General features: G+C 35.3%; 1 pseudogene across 1 annotated transcript; it reads right to left on the bottom strand.

Moving 5' to 3' along the window:
- Window positions 1-3,525: 3,525 nt before the first annotated feature.
- LOC309628508 (UBX domain-containing protein 7 pseudogene) lies at window positions 3,526-12,284 on the bottom strand (annotated as a pseudogene). The gene is made up of 2 exons: window positions 12,176-12,284; window positions 3,526-11,383 (listed from the first exon to the last, which is right to left on the bottom strand). The product of its transcript is annotated as a UBX domain-containing protein 7 pseudogene (transcript).
- Between the last annotated feature and the right edge of the window lie 1,917 nt (window positions 12,285-14,201).

Genomic DNA, 14,201 nt, shown 5'->3' with positions numbered 1-14,201 from the left:
AGTGCAGTGCAAAGTCATAGAAAATTTTAAGCAAAAAATAGAGAACTATATTTTTGAAAGATAAACTGTAGCTTCTACATGAAGAATGAACTGTAGAAACATAAAAGAAGACACAGGTAAAATAGAAAACTATTGTAAGAGTCTGGGGGAGAAATAATTATGACCTGATTTTGGGTAATAGCAGTGGAGATGAAGAAAACTGGAGACAGAGAAGATATATTTGGGAGTTAAAGCTGATAAGAGTGGTAGATGGGGTTTGGGAGGGGTTCAGGTAGAGGGAAGAATTAAGGAAAACTCCTAGGTCTTAACTTGAGTGAATGGTCGTACCATACAATGAAGTGGAAACATTTGTAGGGAGACAGATTTTGAAGGAAATAAATATTTCGGCTTTGTCTATGTTTAGTTAGAGAAACCTAATAAACAGCCAAGTGCAAATGTCAGAGAAGTGAGATCTATAAACCTGGATTTAGTGGAGAGATATAGACCAGAGAATTATTTGAAAGTCATCTATATTTAGCGGCCTATCAGAGGAATCCAGCCAACAAAGGAAATAGAGAAGAAGTAGGCTTTGAGCCAGGAGTGTGGTGTTGCATCAACCAAGAGAAGTGTTCTAGGATAAAGGGAATAGTTTATTGTGTCAAAAGCTGCTGTAAGTTCCAGGGAGGTACAAAACCCAAAGAAACAATCAAGTTTAGCAAGGTAAAGGATATTGAAGACATTTACAAGTACTGTTTCAGAAATTTTGTGTAAATGAATGTGGAAATCCAATTGGCAAAGGTTGAGGAGAGAAGGGTAAATGAGGAAATGGAGATATCAATTATAGAAAGTTCTTGAAGAAACTCTGATGGAAAATAAAAATGTATGCACGACGTTGAGATTGCTGCTGTTGGGGTTCTAGTTATTAAAATTTTCTCTGTACCATGCCACAGATATCTGAGTCTGGGATGGGATTGGACATCTAAACAGAGAAAATAAGATTCCAGTTAGGACAGTTGCAGAGCCACAGGGCAAGCATACAGTACAGATCACAACTACATATTAATAATTAATTAATTATTTAATTAATTATGGTCAAGTTCTTATGCCTTGAATATTGATCTCCCTGTTTTCAATCTCTGTTCTTTATACAACTTTTAGACAAATCTTCCTAAATCAGGATTTCCCTATTTAAATGATTCTCCAGGACTAAAAACCATGATCAATGTTATCCATATTTCAATCTATAAAATAGCCCCAATATGTCTCTTTGGCCTGATTTCTCAGTTCTTTACATTTTTGTTTTCATCAAGATAATCCTAGTTCTTGCTTCCTAAGTACATCTTACATCTATTTAAGGGTCCACATCTTTTTGAAAGTAGTTGAGTGGTGGTTAAAAACATGGGTTCTGGAGCTGGTCACCTAGGTTCAGTCTGCCACTTGCTGTCTGTGTGATTTTGTACACATTTCCTAACCTTTTTATGCCTCAGTTTTCCTATCCATAAAATCAGTATGTTTCTCATGATTGTTTTGAGGAACAGATGACAGTGTCTGACCCATAGTAACTACTTTATGCATGATAGCAGTTTTCATTATTAATTTCTGAATGCCCTTCTCTTCTTTCCTTCTTAGAATCTCTGCTTTGAAAAGTAATTCCATTTGAGGTTTTTTATGAAGCTTTTCTAATTCATTCACTATGGCTTCTACCCTGATCTTAGAGTATCTGCTTGATTATGGCAATTATTCATTATGAATTCTTAATAAATATATATGAGATTGCCTTTTTATCTTATAATTTTTATACATTCTTTTCATATATGTAGTAAACTCAAGACCTAGATCATGATTTTAATTTTTTCTTTATCGCATTCAGCATCCTGTTTTTCACCTTTTAGTTTAGTACGGTTGACTGATCAGCTTATGCAACCTTCCAATGTATCTATTATTATGTATTTTTTAAATCAGCATTGTAGTTTTTTACAGTTACATTAAACTGGATTTATTTTAAGTAATCCATTAATATATGTGATTAATTCTATCTTCATCTGTGTTGCTTATGCCCTCTTCTCTTGAATTAGAAAGAATTACTGAGGTTTAACATTTTCCAAAAATCTTTATGACCAGATCAGGGAAAATAGGGTAAATATGGGTGACTGAATGGAGAAGGAAGAGAAAATAGAGGTTGAATGGCAGGTTTTAATTAAGGAAAAGTAAAAGTGAAGGAATAGTGTACAAAAGCAAGAAGGGAAGAATAGAGGGAGAGACAATGAACAATTAAGAAGACCAAAGAACAAGAAAGTAGAAAAGATATAATTGAATATGTGGAAAGTGTTAGATAAAGGTGGCATGGGGAAAACAGAAGTACAGAAAATAAGATCATCCACATACCAATAAGACCTGTCCACATACCAAAACAATTCCCATGTGTAACTGAGTTAAGATATAAACATCACGGGTTAGACATTATAAGAGAGTGTTTGTCAAGCTTCTGATTTAAGGAGAATTCCTCAAACATAGAAGTGCTATAAGAAGCAACAGAAAAGTGCACAATCAAGCTGAGAAAGACAGGCCTCAAATAATGAACATAAAGGAGGAAAACAATTGATATATAAACTTTTTTCCACATATTTAGTTTCTGTTACAGTCAAATACAATAAAAATTAAAGCTCTAGTTTTCACCTAGCAAACCCTCAAAGGTATTACACATATTATACTTAGAAGGTTTAAGAAATGATAAAACAACAACAATAATTGCGAGTAACTTTTATTCGTGGGTACTATATAACAGGTATTGTTTAAATTCAAGCTTATATTTTGCTGATAAGGTATAAAATAGTATTTGGTGCTGCTATTTTAGAACATATTTTGGCAATAAGTATTAAGAATAATTAACATTTAAGTAGTGTTGAGGGATAATCAATGTTTAATGGATTTTTTCTTTTGCTCTACCAAAATCCAGTAGCATTTCAATAAACAGTTTAAAACAAATATACATACTCAGTACAGCTAACCAAAAAGTCTATTTGAAAGATTTAGGAGAACCAGTGAATAAAATTTGTTTTAAATGAAAAGTGTTTTTTTTTTTAAAGGGGTGGTGTTATTTACCTTTCAAAGTTGCACAACGTCTCCCAGAAACCCTTAAGTTTTAAGATGTGAATAACACAATGGGAGTAAACTGAAGAAAAAAAGGAAAATCCACGAATCTGAGTTAGCATAGTATGAATCTGTCCCTTATTTACACCTGTGATGCTTGAGAAGAGAAACTGTTACGCAAGGACTAATTGAATACTCTATATTACAGAGGTGGGTACTAAAATAATTGTGGAAGCATAAATAATTATTGTGTTAATATTCTGCCAAGCCTGAAAAATGCAATCAGCTCTGTCTACATTCATTAATCCCTCTCCTCCTCTTTTGTTCTTTTTCGCTTCATGACCTCCATATTAACTGGGGAGACAGAATAAATTTGAATCAAGTAATATATTCAAATTCCGTCTTATCAAAAAAACAACTCAAAGTGAATAGAGAAAGCAGTTAGGTTATAGTATGTTTCATATCTCATGATGGCAGAATTGAATTGGAGGATTGCTGAATTTATTATTCCAGATATGTTCATAATATATTTATCCTACCTCACTATTGTCATGGTGGAGAGTGTGGGTAGGTAGCAGAGGCATGTGGGGCAACACTGTGCCTGCAAAATTCAGCCTCAGTCTTCGTAGGTGACTTCTCACTAAGACATTGATAGTTGAATGGTAGTTTTTCCCACAGCACTGTTGTTGTTGGAGACAATGAGGAAAAGTTGCAGGGACAGTTTGAGAAGGAGGAAAAAAATGTCAGTCTACAAATGGAAGAACTCAGTAGTCGCCATAAGCAGGATTTCTCTCTTTTATATGAAAATAGACCCTGACTGTACTATGAGACGGTAAATGAACATCTGAAATGTGTACTTGATGCTGATAGAGTGGCATACATTGTCTTCGTTCCATTTATATAGCTAGTTTTGTATCAACTCTGCCATGAACTAGCTGTGTGACATTGGACAAGGCACTTTCTGTTTTCCTGATACCCTTTTATATGTAAATTGAGGAGAGTAATGGGATTAAATAATTTTTAAAATAATTAACTTGCAAACATTTAAAGAACTTACAACAGTACATACATTAAGCATGATATATGTGTTTACTATACCTATCTTTTCTCTGTATTATTATATACTTTACTATATTACTCTATAGGATGTATAATAGGATCATAGGATTTTTAAAAGTTTTCTTAAGAGCAGTTTAAGGTTCACAGCAAAATTGACGAGAAGGTATAGGGATTTCCCTTTTAACCCTTACCACCACACATACGTAGCCTCTCTCATTATCAACATCCACACCAGACTGGTACATTTGTTAATAATTGATGAACCTACATTCATAATCATAATCACTCAAAGTCCTAAGTTTATGTTACAATTCACTCTTGATGTTGTACATTCAATGGGTTTAAAAACGTATAATGACATGTATCTACCATTATAGTCTCATACAGAGTATTTTCATGGCCCTAAATATCCTCTGTGTTCTGGCTATTCATCCCTCTTCCCCCACCAAATCCCTGGAACCACTAATCTTTTTCCTGTCTCCATAGTTTTGCATTTTCCAGAATGTCATTATAGTTGGAATCATGCAGTATGTAGCCTTTTCAAATTAGCTTCTTTCAATTAGCAATATACATTTAAGGTTCCTCCTTAAATATGTGGGATATATTCCACTCAATCATGGTTTATAAATCTTTGTATACATTATTGGATTCCACTTGCTAGTATTTTATTGAGGATTTTGGCTTTTAAGTTCATGAGAGATATTGGTCTGTACTTTGCTTTTCCTGTAATCTCTTTGCCTAGTGTTGGTATTAGGGAAATGCTGGCCTCATACAATGTTAAGAAGTATTTCTTCTGCTTCTATTGTCTGAAAAAGATTGTAGAGAATTGGTAGAAATTTTCCCTTAAATATTTGGTAGAACTTGTCAGTGAACCTATCTGGGCCTGGTAGTCTCTGTTTGGGAAAGTTATTAATTATTGATTATATTTATTTAATAGATATAGGCCTACTCAGATTGTGTGAGTTTTGGCAGTTTGTGTCTTTCAAGGAGTTGGTCCATTTCATCTAGGTTATCAAATTTGTGGGCATAGAATTGTTCATAGTATTCCTTTATTATCTTTTTAGTGTCCACGAGATCTGTAATGATATTTATTCTTTCATTTCTGATATTAGTAGTTTGTGTCGTCTTTGTTTCTTAGTCTGGCTGGAGGCTTATTGATTTTATTAATCTTTTCAAAGAACTTTATTTTCATTGACTTTTCTCTATTGATTTCCAGTTTTCAATTTCATTGATTTTGGCTCTAATTCTTATTATTTCTTCCCTCCTACTTACTTTTAACTTAATTTGCTCTTCCTTTTCTAGTTTCCTAAGGTAGAAACTTATATTATTGATTTTAGATCTTTCTTCTTTTCTAATATACACATTCAATGCTCTACATTCCCCTCTAAGTATTGTTTTTGCTGCATCCCACACATTTTGATAAGTTTCATTTTCATCTAGTTCAAAATATTTTAAAATTTCTAGATGTTTTTTCTTAGGTCCACTTCTTATTTAAAGGTGTGTTGTTTAATCTCCACATATTTTGGGATTTTCCAGTTTTCATCCTGTTATTGGATTCTAGTTTAATTCCACTGTAGTCTGAGAAGAGACGTTGTTTGATTTCTGCTCTTCTAAATTTGTTAAGGTTTGTTTTATGGCTCAACATGTGGTTTATCTTGGTGAATATTCTTTGTGAACTTGAGAAGAATATTTATACTGTTATTATTGAATGAAGTAGTCTATAAAGTGATTATATCCAGTTGATTTGTGGTATTGTTGAGTTCGACTATGTTTTTTTTTTATAAATGTATTTATTTATTATAAAAAAATTTTGGCTGTGTTGGGTCTTCGTTGCTGCACGTGGGCTTTCTCTAGTTGAGGCTAGCGGGGGCTACTCTTCGTTGCGGTGCACAGGCTTCTCATTGTTGTGGCTTCTCTTGTTGTGAAGCACAGGCTGTAGGCCCACGGGCTTCAGTAGTTGTGGCACGTGGGCTCAGTAGTTGTGGCTCGTGGGCTTAGTTGCTCCATGGCATGTGGGATGTTCCCGGGACAGGGCTTGAACCCGTGTCTCCTGCATTGGCAGGCGGATTCCCAACCACTGTGCTGCCGGGGAAGCCCTCAACTATGTTTTTAATGATTTTCTGCCTGCTTGATCTGTTTACTTCAGAGAGAGGAGCGTTGAAGTCTCTAAGTATGATAGTGGATTCAGCCGTTTCTCTTTGAAGTTCTACTAGTTTTTGCTTCACATAATTTGATGTTCTGTCTACACATTAAGGATTGCTATGTCTTCTTGGACAATTGACCCTTTTATCATTATGTATTGCTCTTCTTTATCCCTGTTAACTTTCCATGCTTTGAAGTCTGCCCTGTCTAAAATTAATATAGCTAGTTCTGCTTTCTTTTGATTAATGTTATCATGGTATATTTTCTCCATCCATTTACTCTTTATTTCTATGTCTTTAAATTTTAAGTGCATTATTTGTAGATAGCATACAGTTGGGTCTTTGATACACTCTGACAGTCTCTGTCTTTTAATTGGTGATTTAGATCATTGACTTTCAAAGTCAATTGACTATTGATATAGTTGCATTAATATATACCACATTTGTTACTGTTGTTTATTTGTTACATTTCGTATCTCTTCCTGTTTTCGTCTTCCACTCTTTTTTCTGGCTTTTTTATTTTTAATTGAGCATTTTATATGCTCCTTTAGCTGCTCCTTTCTTAGTAGATTGGATATACTTTTTTAAAAAAAAAATTAAGAGTTGTCTTAGAGTTTGCAATATATATTTACAGCTCTCTAAGTCCACTTTCAAAACTGCTTCTTGAGTAGTGTGAGTAACTTATAATAACAAAACGATCATAATTACTCCTTCCTGTCCCTTGTATCATTGTTGTCATTATTTCACTGAAATACAAACACAGAAGCATGTATATTTGGTATTATTATTTTGAACGAACCATTATCTGTTAGATCAATTAAGAATACAAAAAATATGTTTTTATTTTACCTTCACTTAATCCTTTTTAATGCTTTTCCTTTCTTTATGTAGGTCTGAGTTTCTGACCTATATTATTTTCCCCCTCTCTGAAAAAAATTTTTGAACATTTCTTACAAGGTAGGTCTATTGGTAACAAAGTCCTTCAATTTTTGTTTGTCTGAGAAAGTCTTTATTTCTCCTTCGCTTTTGAAGGATAACTTCATAGGGTATAGATTTCTAGGTTGTTGGTTATTTCTTTCTCAACGTTTTAAATATTTCAACCTACTTTTTTGTTTGCATGGTTTCTGCGAAGTCATATGTGATTCTTATCTTTGTTCCTTTATAGATAGGGCATTTCTTTCCTCTGGATTCTTTCAGGATTTTTCTTCATCTTTGATATACTGTAGTTTGACAATGATATGATTAGGTTTTTTGTTTGTTTGTTTCATTGATCCTCCTTGGTGTTCTCTGAGCTTCCTGGATCTATGGTTTGATGTCTCACATTGAGTTAGGGAAATTCTTAGTCATTATTGCTTTGAATATTTCTTCTCTTCCTTTTTCTCTTTCTTCCTCTTCTGGTATTCCATTTTGATGTCTCACATTGAGTTAGGGAAATTCTTAGTCATTATTGTTTTGAATATTTCTTTTCTTCCTTTTTCTCTTTCTTCCTCTTCTGGTATTCCCATTACATGTATGCTATGCTTTTTGTAGTTGTTCCACAGTCCTTGGATATTTTGTTCTTTTTTTTTTTTTTTCAGTCCTTGTTCTCTTTGCATTTTGGTTTTTGAGGATTCTATTGCTGTAGCTCTGAGATCCTTAACTCAACCATATTCTGTCTACTAATAAGCCCATCAAAAGCATTCTTCATTTCTTTTTAATTTTTTTTTGGGAGGGGTGTGAAGTAGAAAAGAATAGCTTTATTGCTTTGCCAGGCAAAGGGGGACACAGTGGGCCCATGCCCCTAAAAACTGTGTCCCCTCCATTTTAATTTTTTTAATCTGAAAATTTTTTTCTGGTTCTTTTTTTAGTAATTATATATATTTATAAATATTTATACAATTATATACTTACACATAAGCACTTACACAGACTTAGAAAAAAAATGTAAGAACATTAATTCAAAAGGAATCACTGAAGAATAAACAGAATTTTCCATGATTTCCTTAAGGATATATATAACTAATTCTTTAGGGAGGGTCTCTCAATGTCCAGCCATTAGAAACTGTATTCTCTAATTGTAATTGTGTACTAGCAACACACAAGCATCGTTTTTGTTTTGTTTTGTTTTTTAATCCCCTACTTGCCAAGAGAGTGATCTTAAAGTAGATGGGAAGCTAAAGGTCTCTGAGCAATAGCAATTTATGTTCCTCATGTAGAAGAATCAGTCAGTCTAAACCCCAATCAACAAAATAGGTTCATTCGGTATTATGGCTTTATAACAAGTTAAAGTTCTGATTTTGCCACCAGAATTTTTACTACCCCTTCAGAGGAGTCTAAATCTCAAAATACAAATTGAGCATAATGTTAATCTGATAAGTCAAATCGTATTATATAGATTCCAGATGGCCTCTTCTAAATAATACTGAAAAAAGTGTTCACCAACCACAATTTGAATGTGGCTTTTGTTGGCAGAAAAAACTCACATCTGAAGATTACTGGTAATCTTCCCCACCTCCCTTAGTAAATGTTGTCTTATGAATTGATTTTGAAGATCTTCCCCTTAGAGAGGTTTTCAGTTTTGATACCTTTTGCAAGAAACAGCATGAGGAATTAAGCTCAGTCACCAGAGCCTTTCAGAGACTGTTCCAACCAAGGGTAAAAAATGAATCATTATTTGTAACCAAAGGAACATGGTTAGCAACTCTCAGCTGCATCTTTTTCTTTTCCCCCCAGGGGCATACATTAAGTATGGCTTAAAGCACATAGGACAATCCATAAGCATAGTGGTTACAACTACAAGCCATTGTACTCATGATTATTGAACAGCTGCCTTCCTATAGATCACTTGTGGACCCAAACAATGGAAGGGCCAAAGGAACCAATATGCTGTACTGGCAAAAACAGCAAGCACCTTCCCATCCCAGTCACAACAGTATGCTCATGAAATGTCCATTCCAGGGCTAGCAGGATCAAGATAGTTTATAGAGTGTAGTTTATAGAGTGATAATGAAGAAAGTTGTCTCAGGCTAGGGTATTGAAAGCCACCCCATGCTACTCACCCTAATTTAACACTCCTCCTGTCAATAACACGTATCATGGAAATAATTCTAGCTGGGAAGATGGGAATCCTTTGAATAAATTTTTAAATATGATGAACAATAATTATAAAGGATGCTTTTTCCATGTAAACAAAAGCCTGGACACTTTGTTATATGATATTTCCTACATGAACAACAAAACAAAACATGTGTTAGAGAATATCTTCTTCCTACTAAAAATGGGGCTTACAAAAAAGGGAGGCTGTTCTTATATGAATCTAGCCATTCCTTTACCCAAGGAGTCTGAAGAGTAACATTATCATTTGATCCCCAAAAAGTGCTGTGTAGGAGACCACCTATTGGAACATACATTTCCTGCTGCCAGTACTAGGAGGTCTTATCCTCACACTTCCATTTGGTCACCAGATTAGGTAAGAAGGAGAGAGAAAAGTAGGAAAAAGAAGAAAATGGGAGAGGAGAGGAAAAAAGCGGGGAGGGGTGAGACTGATTATAGGAGAGAACAATAAATAAAGGAGAAAGAAGGTGACTTGCTTGCCCACCTTTGGTTCTATGGTCCTATGAGCCAAAATGCATACTCAGTGACACGGTATCTCACAGAAATAGGGAAAAAGCGGTAAGCTGAGAGTCGTCAGGCCATGATGTTAATTTCTTTCCTGTACAAAGACAGTCTCTTGAGGACAAAGACCTGCCTCCTGTAATGTAATATCATAGCCCAGATGAGAGAGTTTCCTTCGAGGGAAGTTGGCGTGAAGTTCAAAACGTTTATGTGGATATCCTTTAGACTGGACATGCTTCACCAAAGCTAGTAGTTTAGCTTGCTCTGGAAGAGTGATTTGTTCTCTTTTTTCCATCTGGGTACTGCAACATCAGCTGTGCTTTTGGTCCATTTACATCAATGCCCTCCAGTATTCCATCTGATTTTTCTGGTGGCATCTCCAATATTTCTGAATCCACAGCTGGCAATCCTTGGTGGTTTGTGGCTGTTCCAGGCTCAGTTCTGGCAGGGCGCTCAGCCAGTGACCTTCTGTTCTCCTCTTTTCTATGCCCCAAATCTTTGTGGGGAGACTTTCCAGACTTGGCAAGATTCTCTATCTCCTCCTCTTCATCAGAGCCACAAACGGATATGAACTCTTCACTGCCAGAAAAAAATTCAGACTCAGATTCTTCATCTGAGCGGCTATCCTGTTTCGCCTGTGTGTAATCAAATGTGTCTCTTGCAAGGAGGCTCTGATGGCAGCTTCTAGCTGGCTGTCTTCACCTGCATCTATAAGGCTCTCCGAACAGGCACATTTTTTGTGGGGACTGCTAGAAAGTCCATCTAGTTGCCCGTTTTCACACAGAAATCCCGTTACTTGGTCCAAGAAAGAAGATAGGTCTAACTGGTACCACTCTACTAGCTTCTGACCTGTCCCAGGATCCAAGATGGAAACATAGGGTAAATCCCCTAGCTTATAAAACTGTATGTATCTCTGACTTTCCTCACTGTCGTGATAAACCTGCCAGAAAATGAAATGTTCCCGAATAATATTCTCCACATCTTCCTTGCTCCGTACCTCCCGGTTGAGGCACTGGCATGCAAAGTCTTGTACATTTTGAACGTTTATCATCAGCCACTTATTCTGCATCTGGCCACACTCTTTGGCTGTTTCTAAGCTGCCTTCATGCATCAAATCAATGGGTGGCCAGAAGAGATCCGCAAGGGTAGTTAGTTTCTTATCTAGTGTTCCTGCATTTCTTAATTCCTGTTCTTGCCGAATAGTTTCAGTTTGAAAATCCCGGAAACCACCAAATATTGAACGTGCAGGCTGTCGTCTTTTAGGAGCACCAAACAAAGGTTCTAGTTCCACCAATATTTCTTGCTTTTGAGAAACTGAGGCACGGACTTCCCCGTGACAGTGGAGACACTTGCTGAACTGGTACTGGGCTCCTCAGCCATTCCTCCACCATCCAAAAACATAGCGACTGCCACCTCCAGATTATTGTGGTAGGTTTCAAGCATGTGTTTCCCTACACTTTCACTTGCACTGGTGATGGCGGTGAACTGATGAATTAACCCCTTCAGCTCCAAAGACGCCGCTCAGTCACCCCATCTTACCTCCGCCGCCGCTGCTGCTGCCGAACAACCTTCTGGTTCTTTTTAAAGATTTGTATCTCTCTGTTTACATTGCCCGTCTGTTCTTGCATGCTGTCTTCTTTATCCATTAGAGCCCTTAGTATGCTAATGGTAGTTGTTTTACGTTCGTGATCTGATAATTCAAACATCCCTTCCATGTCTGGTTCTGATGCTCTTTAAATTTTTTTTTTTTTTTTTTTTGTCTTTTGGTATACCATGTAATTTTTTCTTAATAGCTGACCATGTTGTACTGGGTAAGAGGAATTGATACAAATAGGCCTTAGTAATGTGGGGGAAAGGTAAGCATTGTATAGTCCTATGATTAGGTCTTAACCTTTGAGTGAACCTACGCCCCTGGAATGTGGATTTCATAAGAATTTCTCAGAGGTTTTTTTCCTCCTTAGGTGGGACAGAATGGCTTAAGTGGGCTGGAATGGGTGTTTTCTTTCTCCCACATCAGTTAGGCTCTGATAATACCTCAGCAGGTAAGGCTTCGGATAATTAGCTTTCCCTGAGAGAAGGCCTTGTTAAGAAGAACAGAACACTGTGGTATATTTCAAAATAATTCCCCCATCCCTCCCTGCCCCTTGCCAGAAGGAAAAGGTATCTTTTTCCTCTGATATTTACTGAGGAAACCTGATTAAGCTCCTGGGGGTAAATCTCATAATATTGTGGGGTCCACTATAAATAGGTCTCCCTGGAGTTTTTAATTCTCAGAGTTTTCTGCACTAAGCCTCCAGTAATTCATCAATTACAGTTCAGGTTTTCCAACCGGACACTTCCGATGGTAGTTTCCACTTTAAATCTCTTCTGGTAAGACATGCCAGTCTGTGTCTCCAGTCTTGGGGCTGCAGTTTTCCCCATGTCCTCCACTCTCTTATGGATCTAAAAGAAGGTTTTTTTTTTTTTCAGTGTGTTTAGCATTTTACCTGTTTTGGGGACGAAGTGGTGACTTCCAAACTTCGTGTATGTGGAACTGAAATTTGGAAGTCCAGGATTTTTTTTTTTGAGGCTTTAATATGTAAACATATCAAGCACTAGAACTGGGCATACATTAAGCATATATGTATTAGCTATAGTTATTATATTTTAATGAATTATTACGTAATTTACCACATTACTGTATAGCATTACTATAATATATAATTAGCTTTTGAATATATGCTATTATTCTATTACTATTAAAGCATTAATATATCATAAAATATTCTATATATTATATAGTATTACTATTTTACTATACAAAATTACTTTTTATATAGTAGCAAGTAGCAGATCCCTTTTAAAAATACATTTATTGAATTATACATACAAAACAATATACAAAAGATAACTAAATAAATAAGACAGATAAGTTTTAATAAAGTGAGTGCACTTGTGTAAACAGTGCCCAGTTAAAAGAAGAGAATATTATTAGAGCCCCAGAAGCTCCTTGATGCCTCTTGTAAGGGACAGTGACCCCTTCAATGGCACCACTTCTTTGACTTCTAACAGCTTATACTAGGTTTACCTGTTTTTGAAGTTTATATAATGCAAACAGTTTTCTTTTGTGACTGGCTTCATGTTCTTTACATTTTCTGTGCAGGATTTGTTTATGTCATATGCAGCAGTAACTCATTTATCTTCATTGCTGAATTGTGTAAATAAACTACAATTAATTTATTCACTTTTATTAGTCTTGTTACATTGGAAAAGACTGCTAAGATAATGTTCATTTGACATTCTGATAGTGGACATGCTTGTATCATGTCTAATCTTTCTATAATTCACAATTCACCATAAAGATGATGTTTGTTTTGGGATTTTACAGACATTCTTTATCAAATTGACATTACCTCTATTCTTACTTTTCTAAAAAAATTTTAATGAATGAATATTGACTGTTATCAATGGCTTTACTGCATCTACTGATCATATTAATCATTGATTATTTTCCTCTGTTTTACTGTGATGAACAGAAATGTGATGAATTTGATGACTATATAATTAAAAAATTCATGAAAATAATAAGAAAATCTTTTTCCTCTGTGAAAATAATTTATATGCAAAATATGCAATGATAAAATTTAAACTCTGATAATGATTTAAGAAAAATGATGTTTACATGGGTTTTCTGAAGAAGATCCACTGATAAGTTAATATACGGGTTAATAATCTTTATCTACGGGTGGGTGAAAGAATGGTTCCCAATAAGCTATAGAATGGTTCTATGAAATTCAGTGTTTGTGACTTTGAGAAAAAGTTATAAAATCATGGCTTCCATCAATAAACAAAAAGAATTGATCTATATGGTGAATAAAATGTTAATTTTTTCAATCTGAGACCAAGTACACCACAAGAGGAAAGTATATGCTACCTGTAAAATACAGAGTTCCACCTCATGATTTAAAGACAGTTTTACTATGCCTACCTAAATTCAGAATTCAGTATTACATGACATTCTGCTTTGGGGTTATAAAAGCTGGCAGGAATCCTCGATCAGAGAAAGGTGTGAGCAAACTAGATTATAGGAATTGCTTTGCAGTATATGAATGATATATTTGACAGGCAGATAAAATTTAAATTTTCTCTTTTTGTTAAGGATTGTTCTTTGCCTTTTTTCCTTAGAAACATCATTGTAATATCTCAGTAAGCTTACCCCCATCCTCAACACAATAGTTTTTTAAAGAACTAAATGATCAGTAATTTTTTCCTATACATTGGTTTTTATTGTGTGCCAAGCCACATACTGGGCATCATAGATTTGAGTGAGAAGATTCCTGCCCTCATGGAGATTCCATT

Source organism: Balaenoptera borealis (genome assembly GCF_965194805.1).
Source record: "Balaenoptera borealis genome assembly, chromosome: 4".
Classification (NCBI taxonomy): Eukaryota; Metazoa; Chordata; class Mammalia; order Artiodactyla; family Balaenopteridae; genus Balaenoptera; species Balaenoptera borealis.
The sequence above is the reverse complement of the archived record's forward strand: the minus strand, read 5'-3'. Positions and strand labels throughout refer to the sequence as shown.